This window comes from Gorilla gorilla, chromosome 4 (genome assembly GCF_029281585.2).
Source record: "Gorilla gorilla gorilla isolate KB3781 chromosome 4, NHGRI_mGorGor1-v2.1_pri, whole genome shotgun sequence".
NCBI lineage: Eukaryota > Metazoa > Chordata > Mammalia > Primates > Hominidae > Gorilla > Gorilla gorilla.
In genome coordinates, this window is record NC_073228.2 from 131,173,257 (window position 1) to 131,187,448 (window position 14,192).

Here is a 14,192-nt window from a genome sequence, read left to right on the forward strand (position 1 = left end):
ACCTCTTATATGTGGAGCAGAAAAAAAGTCACCCGTTGGGTTGATGACTCCCACATGGCAGGAATTCTGATGACTCCTCTTGAGTTTCTTAGTTTTTTCCTATAGGGGAAAAGGAATAGGGGTTGGGGTGGCTGCAGCAGTGGTTGCTGGTGGTGTCGAAGTTGGTTTTCTGATGCCTTTTATTAAGTCCTTCAAGGAGTGGATTTGGATACACTTTCGAATATGCACCAATTATGATTTACTCTCTGAGACTATGCCCATGGTTCCCCAAAATTGAAATCCCATTTACTTTACTGCTATACTTGTAATAAAGGCCTGACCAATTTGCAGCGCTGTGTCCAGTATAGTTTATTGATGACTTAGAATCTATTGCATTGGTGCAAAAGTAATTGCAGGCTTTGCCATTACTTCTAATTACTTTTAATGGCAAAACCTGGAATTATTTTTGCACCAATCTAATAGTTTCTTTTCCCAGTGGTATCCTCTTTTCTTTTTGGGACAACATCCCCTCTCCCCACTTTTCTGTGCTTCTGGAAGGATGGTGTATCAGGCACCTGTCTCACTATGGAAGTCTGAAGGGCCAAAGCCTTCCTGTTTTCTCAGAATAGTCAGGAGGAAGTGCAAAACCTAAGTTCAGCCAAATGAATGCTCTCTCCTGTGACTTTGATCTTGAGAGCATCATGTGAAGACTAAGGAAAGAAATGGTTCAAGTTCATCAATCTCAGCAGGGACAGCCTGACCAGATTGGTTCAGCTCTGAGACCATGGCTTTGATTTTTTTTTTTCCGGGTCCTCTAAAGGGATTCTTGCTCATTTTTAACTTTGGGCCTCCCAGCTGCCCTCTCTTCTGGAATCCCTCAGTGTTGTTTTTATTAAGTTAGTTGGAGTTGGTTTGTGTTACTTGAAAACAAGAACCCTGACTGATACAGTATGCATTCATATTGCAGACAAAAGAAGATCATACTACAGGAAATGTTTTATTCCCCCTGATACTTACATCATTGCCATATTCACCTTCAGTCAACTTTTGCAACTTTCTTTTCACACACATTCATAAGTCCTCATTATGCAGAATATTTAGATTTATTTATTCCAAATTGTAATAGATGTATTCACCATATCAAATGTTGAAATTTTAAAAAAAGCAATTTCAGGAAGATATTCATGTCTTTACTTCTGTGATTCTCTGGTCTTGGTATATGGAAGATAAATCCTGTTTCTTGGTGAACTACTTCCAAGCATGATCCCACTCCACAGTAAGTCTACGTTTACAAGAATATCCTAGATAGGGATGCTGCCCCAATACACCAGCAATGCTTTTACAAACTGCCAGTCCAGACACATTTGGGAGTCCTAAAAGTAATTTAACATTTAAATAAAACAATACAGAATAGAACTTTGCTTCTCAAAGTGCAATCCAAGAAAAAGAAACATCCACGTAGGAGTTTGTTAAAATGCGGTCTCCACCCCGGATACTGAATCAGAACCTCATATTTAACAAAATCTCTAGCTGATGAATGAGCACATTAAAGTTCGAGAAGCATCGTTAAGAAAACATGAGAGGGCATTACATATGGTAAGAGTAAGTGTTGTTTCGTGAAACTTGTTCTAATTATATACTTACAAAGATAAGAATTTGTTCATAATGAAAAATGTACTTCTTACTGTGGATCATATTAAAACTTTTTTTGGGGGAAAACACTAAGCTAGGGGAAATAAACGGATGAATTTGGAATCCCATTGTTGCCCCTTTCAAAGTAAGAATACTAGGATTGCCTTAAATCTGTGAAGACATGTTACATGAAGAAGACAGAAAAGTACTCCTAACTCCTGATACAGGGTCCAAGGCTGCAAATACAATTTCCTCATCCATTGTTCTGCTCTTCCCTTTCTTCCTCCACTACCTTTAAAAGACAGTGATCTTTTCAAAAACCTGGACAAGAGTCATACTGGAGAAGGGAGCTTAAAAAATATCTAGGACTGGAAGAAGAAGACCGAAATGAAGGCATCTGGGAGGAGACTCATGGGCCAAGAACCCCACCTTTCTAATCCTCTACGTCCCTTGGCTGAGACCTATGGCTAAAGACATGACCTCTTCCAATCTTGCCTGCATTTGTGTTGTGGGGAGAGATAAAGCTGTGTACACACAAGAGCTTTAAGGCTCCTGAACATTTTTTTTTCAGTGCAGATTTTCAGTGACTATGAGGAAAAAGTGTTTAAATATAGCATAATGGTGAGATTTGAGGAACCACAGTAAGCAATCAGAAGACCAGAATAAACAGATGTAGTTCTGAGGCAGGTGAAGTGGTAGAGAGAGCATAAGCTTTGAAGTCAGACCCAGGGTCAGTCCTCCCTCTGCCACTCACTAGATATGGGATCATGGGCAAGATAATTGATCTCTCTGAGCCTTCTTTTTCTTACCTGTAAAGCAGGAATAATTATACATGCCTCTTGTTGTTAGAATTGAATGAAGTAAAAAAAATGATAACCTTCTGCCATACTTATGAGTTTATACTCTGCTGTAACCCCCACTTCTATTTTTTTAAGTGGGAAGAAGGTAAACTCTGTGAACTCTAGTCTATTGCTGTAACTAAGCAAGCTTTTAAATCACAGATTTAGAAGCATAATTTGAGAGCACTACTGAAAGGAAATTATGGGTATAAGAAGCCAATCTTGTTTGCTAAGAGGTAGAACTGGTAGGGTGACTTAGTTTTCTTTATTCAAAATATTAGCAGACAGGTAAATGGAACAAATGAGAATATATCTGGATTTATAAGGTAATTGAAAAAATATCTCATAAAATCCTTGTGGATCAGATGAAGAAAGTAGACTGGATGTAATAATAGAATCGTAGAATTTATCAGCAGTTGAATGACTATACTACAGGATGTGAATAAATATAAATTGAGAGGAAAGTCTCTATTAGAATATGCATTTTATTTCTATCTGCTTCTACATGTCTAATAATTATTTGTTCAAGAGCATCGTGGCTTTCTGATCAATTCCCAATATCATGATTTCAAGCTGCCTAGCTAATATACTAGGAAAAGAGTTAGCTCCACCAAGCCCTTGACAGGTTCTAAAGATGGACTGCATATACAAAAATGGAATTTGATAGACCTAAGTGAACAGTCTTATAAAATTACTATGAAATTCTTAACTAAAAATACAAATAATATTTTAAGACGTCAAGATTAATAGCAAATATGAAAAATAATTGGAATTTTAGTAGATTATAAATTCTATGTTAACAGAGTGATATAGTTACCACCACCAAAAATTCTACTTAATCTAAGATTGCATTAGTTATGTTGTAGTGTTCAGAATAAAGATAGTAAAAATCAGTAAGGAAATAGAAGACTTGACGAACAGTGTCAACTAATGAGACCCAGTTGACATTTTTAGAACAATCTACCCAATAGCAGCAGCAGTTGTACATTGTTTTCAGGTGCACATGAACCATTCACCAAGAAAGACCATATTTTCGCCATAAAGCAAGTCTCAGCACATTTAAAGGCATTGAAATAAGATGAACTATTCTCGCTGGCTGTAATAAAATTAAATTAAAATAAATAAAAATATATCTGAATCCCACTACTGGGTATTTAATCAAAGGAAGTGAAATCAATGTATCAGAAGGATACCTGTGCCCCATGCTTATTGCAGCACTATTCATAATAGCAAAGAGATGGAATCCATGTAAGCATCCATCAATTGATGAATGGATTAAAAAACATGGTATATACACAAAGTGGAATACTATTCGGCCATAAAAAATTGGAATCGTGTTATTTGCAGCAACATGGATGGAACTCGAGGACATTAAGTGAAATAAGCCAAGTACAGAAAGAGGAATATCACATGTTTTCACTCATATGTGGGAGCTAAGAAAGTTGATCTTTTGAAAGTAGAAAGTGAAATAATGGATACCAAATGTTGGGAAGAGTGTGTGAGTGAGAGGGAGACATGAAGAGAGGTTGGTTAATAAGTATAAATATTCAGTTAGATAGAAGTTGTAGGTTCTAATGGTCAGTAGCAGAGAAGGGTGACTATTGTTAGCAGCCATGTGTTGTAATTTCAAAGTAGCTAGAAGAGAGGACTAGAAATGTTCCTAACACATAGTAATGATAAATGCTCAAGGTGATGAATACCCGAGATGCTCCCCTTGTAACATACTCTATGCATGTAACAAATTTTCACATGTATTCTGCAAATATGTAAAACATTATGTATCAATAAAACAAATACCTAAAAAATTCCCTGAAATTTGGAAATTAAATTACAGTGTTCTATATAACCTATGGGTTAAAGAAAAAATATTTTGAACTATATAAACAGGTTATCAAAATTTGTGGAACATGGTTACAGTAGTTATTAGAGAGGAGTTTATAATTTTAAATGCTTATATAAGAAAAAAGAAATCTAAAAATCAGTAAGCAAAAATTTGACTTTAAGAAATTAAAGAAAAAAGAAGAGAAAAATAAATCTAATGTATATAGAAGGAAGGAAATAGTAAAGGTAAGAGCTAAAATCAACAAAGTAGAAAATGTGTAAGTAATAGAAAAAAATCAATGAAACTAAAGTCTGATCCTTTGAATTGATTTTTAAAAATTGATGAACTTCTAACCAAAGAGATAACAAGAAAATAAAAATGCAGACCAATAATTTTAATGAGTATAGACACAAATATCCTGAACAAATTTTAGCAAATCAAATCCAACAGTATATCAAATGTATAATACATTACATGGACCAAGTAAGCTTTAACCAAAGAATGCAAGGCAAGTTTAATAAGCAGTTCAATTAACTAACAGAAAAAAGGAGAAAAACTGTATAATAATTTCAACTGATACAGAAAAACATTTGACAAAATTCAATAGTCACTCGTGGTAAAATAAACAATTTCTAATGAACTATAAATAGAAGGAGTTTCTCAATTAATAAAGGGAGTTTAATGAAACTTACAACTAACATCCTACTTAATGGTACAAGACAGATTGATTTGGTTTATGATGAGCAACAAGGATGGGATATTAATTTTAGCATTTGTATTCAATGTTGTACTGGGCATCCTATCCAGTGAAATAAGGCAAGACAAATAAATAAAAGAAGCAGAGCATGTAGAAAATCCTAAGCAAACTGAAAAAGAAAAACTACTAGAACGAATAAGTAAATTTAGCCATGTTGCAAAATGTGAGGGTACTGCACAAAATTCCACTGTATTTCTCCATACTGGCAATGAACAATTGGAAACAAGAACTCAAAAATAATTCCATTTATGAAATATTAAAAATAAAATACTTAGGGATTCATTTTTTAAATTGTGTGTAATACTGCCATGTTCAAAGCTACAAAATATTGCTGAGAAAAATTAAAGAATACCTAAATTAATGGAGAGATATAACATGTTCATAGGTTAGAGGAATTGATATTGTTATGTCAGTTCTCCTTAAACTGATCAATGGATTCAAGGCACTCTCAATTAGAAAAGTGAATTTTTAAAACATTGACAAGTGAATTCTGAAATTTACATGGAAGATGAAAACCAAATAAAAACAAAAACAAAAGCAGAAGAGTTGAACAAATTTTGAAAAAAAATAAAAGGAGCACAGTTGGAAGACTTATTACATCTAAGTTGGAGTCCTATTATAAAGTTATAGCAATCTGAACAGTATGGTTTTGGCATAGGAATAGAAATATAGATCAAATGAAAGGAATAATGAGTGAATCCTGAAATAGACTCACTCATCTATGGCCAATTGATTTTCAATAAAGGTATCCAGTTACTCAATGGGAAAAAAGATAATCTTCTCAACAAATGGTGCCAAAACAACTGGATATCCATGTAGACAATAATGAACCTCAGCCCTTACTTCATACCATACACAAAGGTTAACATCAAATAGATTGTAGACCTAAATATAACAGCTAAAACTATAAGCTTGTATAAGAAGCCATAGAAAATCTTCATGACGTTGGGGTAAGCAAAGATTACTTATGTAAAACCTAACAAGTACAACCACACACACACAAAAACACACTTGATAAATTGGACTTCATCAAAATTAAAAACTGCTGTTTGAAAGACACTATTAAGAAATTGAAAGACAAGAAACAGACTGGGAGTGTATATTTGTTATATACATATCTAACAAATGCCTGGTATATAAAGAACTCCTACAACTCAATAATAAGAATCCAAAGACTTGATTAAAAATTGGGCAATAAATTCAGACACTTTATCAAAGAACAGGTGGCATGAGAGCACATGAAAAGCTGGTAAACATCTTTTATGGTCACCATCATTAGTCAGTAGGGAAACGCAAATTAAAACCACGATGTGATACCACTATATACTTACTAGAATGGCAAAAATAAGAAGACAGAAACCACCCAGTGTTGATGAGGATGTGAAGCAATTATCATATCTTGCTGGTGAGAATGTAAAATGTTTTCCACTTTGGAAAGCAGTTCATCTTTATATATAGTTAAACACACAGTTACTGTATTAATAATTTTACTCCTGTAAGATAAGAAAAATAATAATGTATGTCCACAAAAGGACTTGTTAAAGATTGTTCCTAGCAGCTTTATTCATAATAACCCCATATTGAAAACATCCTCAACGTCCATCATTTGGTAAACTGGTAAACAAATTGTGGTATATCCATACAATGGAATACTACTCAGCAATAAAAAGGAACAAACTTCAGATACAGGCACAACATTAATGAGTTTCAAAAACATTGTGTGGAGTGAAGGAAGTCAGACACAAAGGAATATGTAAGTGATTCCATTCATATGAAATGTTAGAAAAGACAAATCTAATCTGTAGTTACAGAAAACAGCTAAGTGGGCCAAATATGAGGTGGGATAGAAGTTGACTTTAAAGGGGTGCAAGACAACCCTCTGAGGTGATGGAATTGTTCATTATCTTGATTGAAGCAGTGGTTACATGGGTGTGTACATTATTCAAAACTCATGAAGCTGTATAATTAATATGAGTGTAATATATGGAATGTAACTTATCCCCCAATAAAGTTGATTAAAAAATTAAAAGGAAAGTGGGGCAACCAAGTTTCATAAAGCAAAATATCTTTGGGTAATAAGTGGCATGAACTAACAGCCAATTTCCTTAGAAAACAGCCATATGGATTAATCACCTCTAGAATTATTTGTGCCTGTGCTGCCCAGATCAAAGTTCCAACTCCTGGCAGAGAGGGCCTGAGGGGCTTAGCTGAGGTCAGTTGCTCTCTTCTGGACAGGGAAAAGCTGGACCATCCTGACTGACCTTCCCACCCAGACTTGCTGTCCTTGTGGCAGAGATGGTATCTCAAAGAAAAATGGAGGTACTGTTACCAGAGAAGGGGCAATGATGACTGCTAAACAAACAAATAAACAAACACCAAAACAGTCTTCCCCTGTGTATTTCCAGGGAGAGTAAAGAGGATGGTGAGGGGCTTCAAACATATCTATGTTCATTCATTCCATTCATTTATTCACTCAAACATAATATGGAGTCTGTACTATTTTCCAGGAGCGTTATTGAGTAGGGACTCGAACGCTCTTGAAGTCTCTCTAAAAAGAAAGAGTTCTTATTAATGGGAGGAAGAGAAGCCTGGTAGGAGATGGTTACCTGGAGTGGTTATGGGGCTTAAGCCTGTTTTTGTTTTTTTGGGGGGAGAGGGGGATAGCATTCAACGACACAAGAAAGAACTTTGCAGCAGTCAAATTTGTATCTTTTGGGGTCCTGTAAAAGCTGGAAAACTCTTTAGTCTGGAAGAGGAAGATGAACAGTCAGAGAAGCAGATTCCAGAATTCATGTCCTGTCTAACCCACAAATGGAAAAGCCCGTTCATGGTTTTAACATTCCATCACTGGGCCTCCCGGGGCCTCCTCGGCGAGTCGGCAGAGGGAGCCATTCCCCAATAAATTGCCGCGCGAGGCCTCCGAGGACCTGAGGGGATTTTCCTGCGAGTCCGGGGAGTTCTCTCTCCGCCCCTCCATGGTAAAGCAGACTATCCCACCCTCCACCCTCTGCCTTCACCTCCCCGCCCCAGCTTTCCATGTACTTTGCTGCCACATCACATTCTCTGGCACGGCTTAATCACCATCCTTTCCGGGTCCCACCTTTGCGCTTTCTCCCCGACACCACTGAGGACCCGCCGTCCACTCCAGTTGGCCGCTCGGGCGCCGGCCACCGTCCCACAAATCCTTACAGAGGGTCTAGAACACCTCCCAGGGACTCTGACGAAGGACTTGCACCCAACGTGGGTTGGGAATCAGGCGGGCACCCACTCTGACACCCCTTCGGTCACCCCCTGCGGTGACCCCAACATTTGCTAACTTCGCGACCAGGCCTTTGGCGGGGTCACCCACCAGGCGGTGGAAGCCGCTCAGGCAGGGGCGACTCACGATCGAGGTGCAGCAGTCAGGCCGGGAAGATCCTGCATGTTGCGCTAGGGACTGCGCGCGGCGCCAAGCGACAACCCCCCAGCGGCCACTGCCCCGGCAGCAGCAGCTGCAGCAGCGGCAACTGCTCGAATCCCGGCCCCGGCTCGGGTTACCCGCCCCCACCCCCTCCAGCATCTCTGGCCAGACAGAGAAAACCTTGTTCAAGTTTGCAGCAAGTACTTTCCCGGTGCGCAAAACTGGGCAACTGGGAACGCGTCGAGACGTTCCTCTTTCCCGCTTCTCCACCTTTACGCCTGAAAGAAGACTCCCAAAGATCGCTTTCTTCTGGGACGCTGCTTGGACGCTACCCGCGTTGATTGGAACAGATTTTGTGTCTTGGCTGGCTTTGGGTGAAGACCGGGGAGAAAAGGTTGCGCTGCGATTCTCAAGATCTCTGGACCTGGGTAAGAGTTGGGCAAACTCAACTCCGGCGGCTGCTGGACCTTGGCCGGACGCCGGAAGGCTTCTCATGGGCGGGGGTCACATTTTCCTTAGCCAGGGTACCGGGGTGCGGCGTGAGGTGGGGCGAGATGGGCTCAGTCTGCGTTGTTCATGGGCTTCTTAAGGGTTTATTGTTGTTTGCATTTGGTTTTGTTACATGGGATTGTGTAGGAAAATCCTGGAGTATTTTTGATGGAGAGACACCCTCATTACGCATTTTATTTTGCATAATTCCTGCCCTTGTATTGCCTTACCTTGTGTTTGTTTCATTTTGCCGGGCGATATAGCTGGATGTAGGGAGATTTGTGGGGAATCGGACTGAGCTTGAAAGGCAGTTTCAGCTGGGCCCTTTCTTCTAGGTCGGTTGAACTTCCTTTCTGGGATCTTCACTGTTTTCTAAACTTCTCTTTCTCCCGTCCTTGGTATTCAGATTGTGCAGATAACGCTCTAGGCTGGCGGGATGCTCCCCCTTCCTGAGTTCTCAGCGATCAGCAGGGGTGTGAGGTCGCAGTCTTAGACCAAAGGGGCCTTGTCAGTATGCTTGGCTCCCTAAGGAGTGCTGGGAGGGACGGTTTTTCAAGTGATAGTTACTTAAGAAAGATAAATCCGGTGTTGATCTTTTTCTTTTAAATTCCTTGTTAGAGGACTTTTACGCCTGGTTTAAGGAAGTGTTTTGGCCTTAATTTTCTTTCTGGAAGTATTTTTCTTAGTGACACCACTGAGCAAATGAATGATGGCAATATCTTTGCTGCTTCTTTAGAAAATATCCTCATGCAAGGACCCACATTATTTAGGAGAAAGTCAAAGTTGGAGATCTTATTAGCCAAGATTAGCCATTATTATTGTTCTTAGGCTGTGATAACCATGCTGTGCCAAGGCAGAAGAGAATGACATTTCTTCTTGTTCTTCTTGCCTTACTCCTTTATATCCTGGGTCTCACTTTGTGTATAGGGTTCCCAAATAAAAATGCTTCATTCCTTATGGACAGAAATACTGGGGCCAATTTATATTATCCAGAAATGTCATCTTCCTGACACGAGTGCTCCAAGAGGTCAGCTTGCAGGGAACTTTTAATTTTACCACTGAGAGGTCAAAGAGTTCAGTTGGTAAACTCTGGGCACCTGCCAGCCTGGGTTCAGCTCACAACTCTGCCACTTTTCAGTTCTGTGATTTTGGGGTAAGTTACTTAATCTGTTTATCCACATATGTAAAATCAAAATGATAATAATAGCACTTACATCAGACAATTGTTAAAGGGATTAAGTAAGTTAATGCATGTGAAGGACTAACAAGCCTGACACATGGTAGGCACGAATTAGCTTTATTATTATTGTATAGCTAGCATTAACTATGTTGTATCCCTCTAGTATAGTTTCTATTAGCTGTCAGTAAGTGTTAGCTATTATTCCTATTTGGATGGACTTTGAAGACTGTGCTCATCTGTAAGCTTCACTACCACCTATTGTCAAACTTAGCTCAGACATGATCTTTGTATTGCTTTTTTGTTGTGGCACTTTCAGTTGGAAAAATAAAGGTGTATACGGCAGAGCTGGAATTTATAGGGTGGTGGGTCATGGATGGGCACCAAAGACTACTTGGAACAGGTGAGGAGGTGGGAAATCTACACTCAGTTCACAGCCTGTATACCTCCTTGGAAATCCTTTGCATTAATATACTTTCTTTAACCTATTTTTTAGAGGTCACTCATTTGTTCAGTAAGTATTTATTAAACATCTATTACATGTCAAGCACTGTTTTAGGTTTTATATTTTAAAAATGGCTATGCATGAGTATTGGCTTTATGTGCCTCCTCCCATTTCAAGCGTGTGACCTAGCACTCTATAAATTAAATCCCAAGTATTTTTAGCTACACAATTTCCATACCTGTTAAAATGCTCATAAGAGCACATAAAAAGCACGTATCATTGAGAAATTGAACAAAATATTCCCTATGACCTCAAGCAGATTGCTTTTCTCCATTTAGGCATCAGTTTTATTATGTATAAACTTGTGTTGAGAGGTGGGGAAAGAGTAGAATAACCTCCAGTGTTCCTTCTGGCTCCAAAATCCTTAAATTAGCTGCCTTACTTCATTGGTGGCTGTTTTTGAACCCCCACTTTTCTCTTTTAACATTTGTTTTAGGTACATAAATTATGTTACTTCCATCTTTGCATATTAATCAAAGTGAGTAACAACATCGATAATTAATGAAAAGGGAAAAGCGTTTATCTCTGTCTGTATTTCACTATTCTCAGACTTTGGTTTATACCAGAAGCATGAAGTGGGGAGACTTGTTAAAATATTAGAGTGAACTATGAGAAATTGTTGATATTTGACCATTTTTGACCTAAATAAATGGCAATTTTGTATGGTTCAAACTATATAAACCCAAATCCCTTCTGCCTTGATTTAGATGTAGTAAGTCTTCTGTGAGTTGTGAGAAGTCTGCATTTTTACAAGTTCCCCAGGTGATTCTAATGCAAAACTCAAGTCACATGCTCATTTAGCAGCAGTGAATTTACCTTCTTTGTGATTGTCTGCTTGGTTTAATAGGGTATTTCTAAAATGCAAATCTGATCATGTTATTCCCTTGTTTAAAAATCTTTGGCAGCTCTCTGGATGGTGAATGTCAGTGTTACCTGGGTGCATGTTGAAAATATAGATTCCAGGGCTTCACCCCAGAAGTAAGGGCCAGTAATCTGCATTTTGAGATCTCCAGGTGAACCTGGTAAAGCTGACGTCAGATCACATTTGGAGAAACACTGGCTTACAGCATAAAGTCTCACCTCCTTACCGCTATACACAAGACCACCTTTGCAGCACTTCTCAGGGTTATTTTCTGCTTCTCTGGTCCCCAGCTCTCCAGCTCCCACTGATCTTGATCTTGTTACTATCTCAAGAATACACTGTGCACTTTCACTCTTCCATGACCCAGCTGTATATGCTGTTCCTTCCTCTGAAAATGTCTTTGACCCTCTTTCCTGTCTAACCAACCACTTACCACCCATTCATCTTTTAAGACACTATTCAAATCCCTTTGAAGACTTTCCCTCTGAAGTTTTTCCCAATTCTCTCATAAACTTAGCGATATCTCATGCGAGTTCCCATTCTTGTCGATAGATTTAATATAGCATAATCACATTGTATCAGCCATATTTATTATCTGAATGTTTATCCCTAACAGATTGGTGAGTTCATCATTCCTTATTGTAAGCTGTTATACAAGTGGCTGGCCCATAGTAGTTATGGAATAAATGCCTAAAGAATGTTGGAGAAAAGTAAATGGATGAATGATAGTCAACATTTTCTTAGCAGACAAAGTGGTTGGGACGGTATTGTATACATATGGAGGGTGTGGAAAAGCCAGTTGGGAATTTCCAATTTGGCTAGACATAGCCTAGGAAGTTAATAACTTCAAGTGGGGCTGGGCATGGTGCCTCACGCCTATAATCCCAGCACTTTGTGAGGCTGAGGTGGGAAGATCACTTGAGGCCAGGGATCCTAGACCAGCCTGGCCAAAATGGCGAAATCCTGTCTCTACTAAAAATACGAGAATTAGCTGTGAGTGGTAGCACACACCTGTAATCCCAACTACTTGGGAGGCTGAGGCACAAGAATCACTTGAACTTGGGAGGCAGAGGTTGCAGTGAGCTGAGATCGCGACACTGCACTCCAGCCTGGGTGACAGAGTAAGACTCTGTCTCAAATGATAATAATAATAATAATAATAATAATAATAATAAATAACTTGGAGTAGAAAAAGGACAAGACAGAGTATCCTAAGAGGACTTATGAAACACCAAATGCCACTGAATTAATGTTACATGTTGAACATTATTGCAGGCAGTATAATGAAGAGCTGAGCTTATCCTTTAGGATGGTTTTGCTTTGGTTTTTGGAATGACAGTGTCAGAGCACTGGAAAGGAAGTGCCAATGCCAATAAAAACCAACTTTGCTCTGTGCTTTTCCATTTATAAAACACTTCTGCCTCTGTTTTTGTATTTGATCAGAAACATGGTGACTGGTTCAATACTGTCTTTCCTTCTTTCCTGAAAGGACACATTCCTGAAAATAGGTCTGAAGATTGTATAAAAGCCTACGTATTATAAGGGATTCTGGCCATAGAGAGCCAAATATATTATGAAATCTCTAATTATATCTTGCTATTTAGACACAGCATTCAGTGTATACTCCATTTTCTAATTTTTCTTTCTTTAAACTTTACACAATTTTGGTTATTTTCTCCTCATTTCAATAACAGTTGACCAGCTCAAGTTCAATAAATGTCTGATTCAGATGAAAAGACTTGCCATTTTTGGCATGTCTAATAACTTCTACCTTTGTCTTACTTAGTTTATGAGACAAACACTTCTCATAATTACTATTAGGCTTTTAATTTTCCCATTTCCCATTCACTTTTTTGTAATAATGAAAATATGCAGTAACATTTGAATAAGTGAATGAATAATTCTCTGGGTAATGACAAGGATGGTGATTCTGCAAAAATTGAACTATTGGCTTAGGGCAGCTGCACCATAAAATAAACAACATAAAAAGTTCGTTCATTAGCTGGCATCTGAGTGTCATCATGACACAGGGCAGGGAGGTAGTAGCATCAATAGATGTAGTACAAATATCCACATTGATGGACTTCAAACGAAGCAATATTGAGGACTGCCTTTACTCTCAGTTTCTCAAGGGTGTGTACCCAGTATCTGGCTTTAATAATTAGTTTAGTTTTAAGAATTAATGTAAGATTCACTGGGTTCTGTTGATTTGTCTTCTTTTAAAATTATGTTTCTGAAATGAACTTTTTCTAGCTTAGCATAAGCCTGTATCATTTTCTGCCAACCTTTGGAAGTCTTTTAACTGGTCTCCTAATCTCTTTATTCAGTCATTCATTCATTCTTCATATCTGAATGTCCCGAAATTTTTAATTTACCTTTTGTCTCTCTTTACCATTTTGCATTATTGTTCACCATGATCATTCTAACTCTTTTTAAATATAGTTATTGCAGAGGACTAATTTAGAGCATTTAATAAAAGGATTTCTCATACTATGAGGGAAAAAGAAGGTACAAACCAATGTTATTTTACTTTATAGAACTTTATTTGTGGAATGGCAAGTCACTGTGTGGATGTTATTTGATAATGCAAACTCTGTGGCATTAGCCAATCTGGAAAGTGTGAATGTGATAATACATCCTGTTATTATGGTTGTTCATTTCTAGTGATTTCCTCTCTTATTTCATTTCTAGTGATTTATACTCCTAGATAAAGAAACTATGTAAAGCATT

At 38.2% G+C, this 14,192-nt stretch overlaps 1 protein-coding gene across 3 annotated transcripts in view; it reads left to right on the forward strand.

Moving 5' to 3' along the window:
• The window catches only part of MEGF10 (multiple EGF like domains 10), a 233,414-nt gene that overhangs the window by 53,709 nt on the left and 165,513 nt on the right, over positions 1-14,192 (forward strand). For 2 of the 3 annotated variants that reach the window (XM_063706741.1, XM_063706743.1), the window contains exon 1: positions 7,964-8,857. The exons of the other annotated variant lie outside the window; for it this stretch is intronic. The gene's annotated coding sequence lies outside the window, so the exon portion shown is untranslated. Of the gene's footprint in view, positions 1-7,963; positions 8,858-14,192 lie in introns of those variants that run through there. 3 annotated transcript variants of the gene reach the window in all.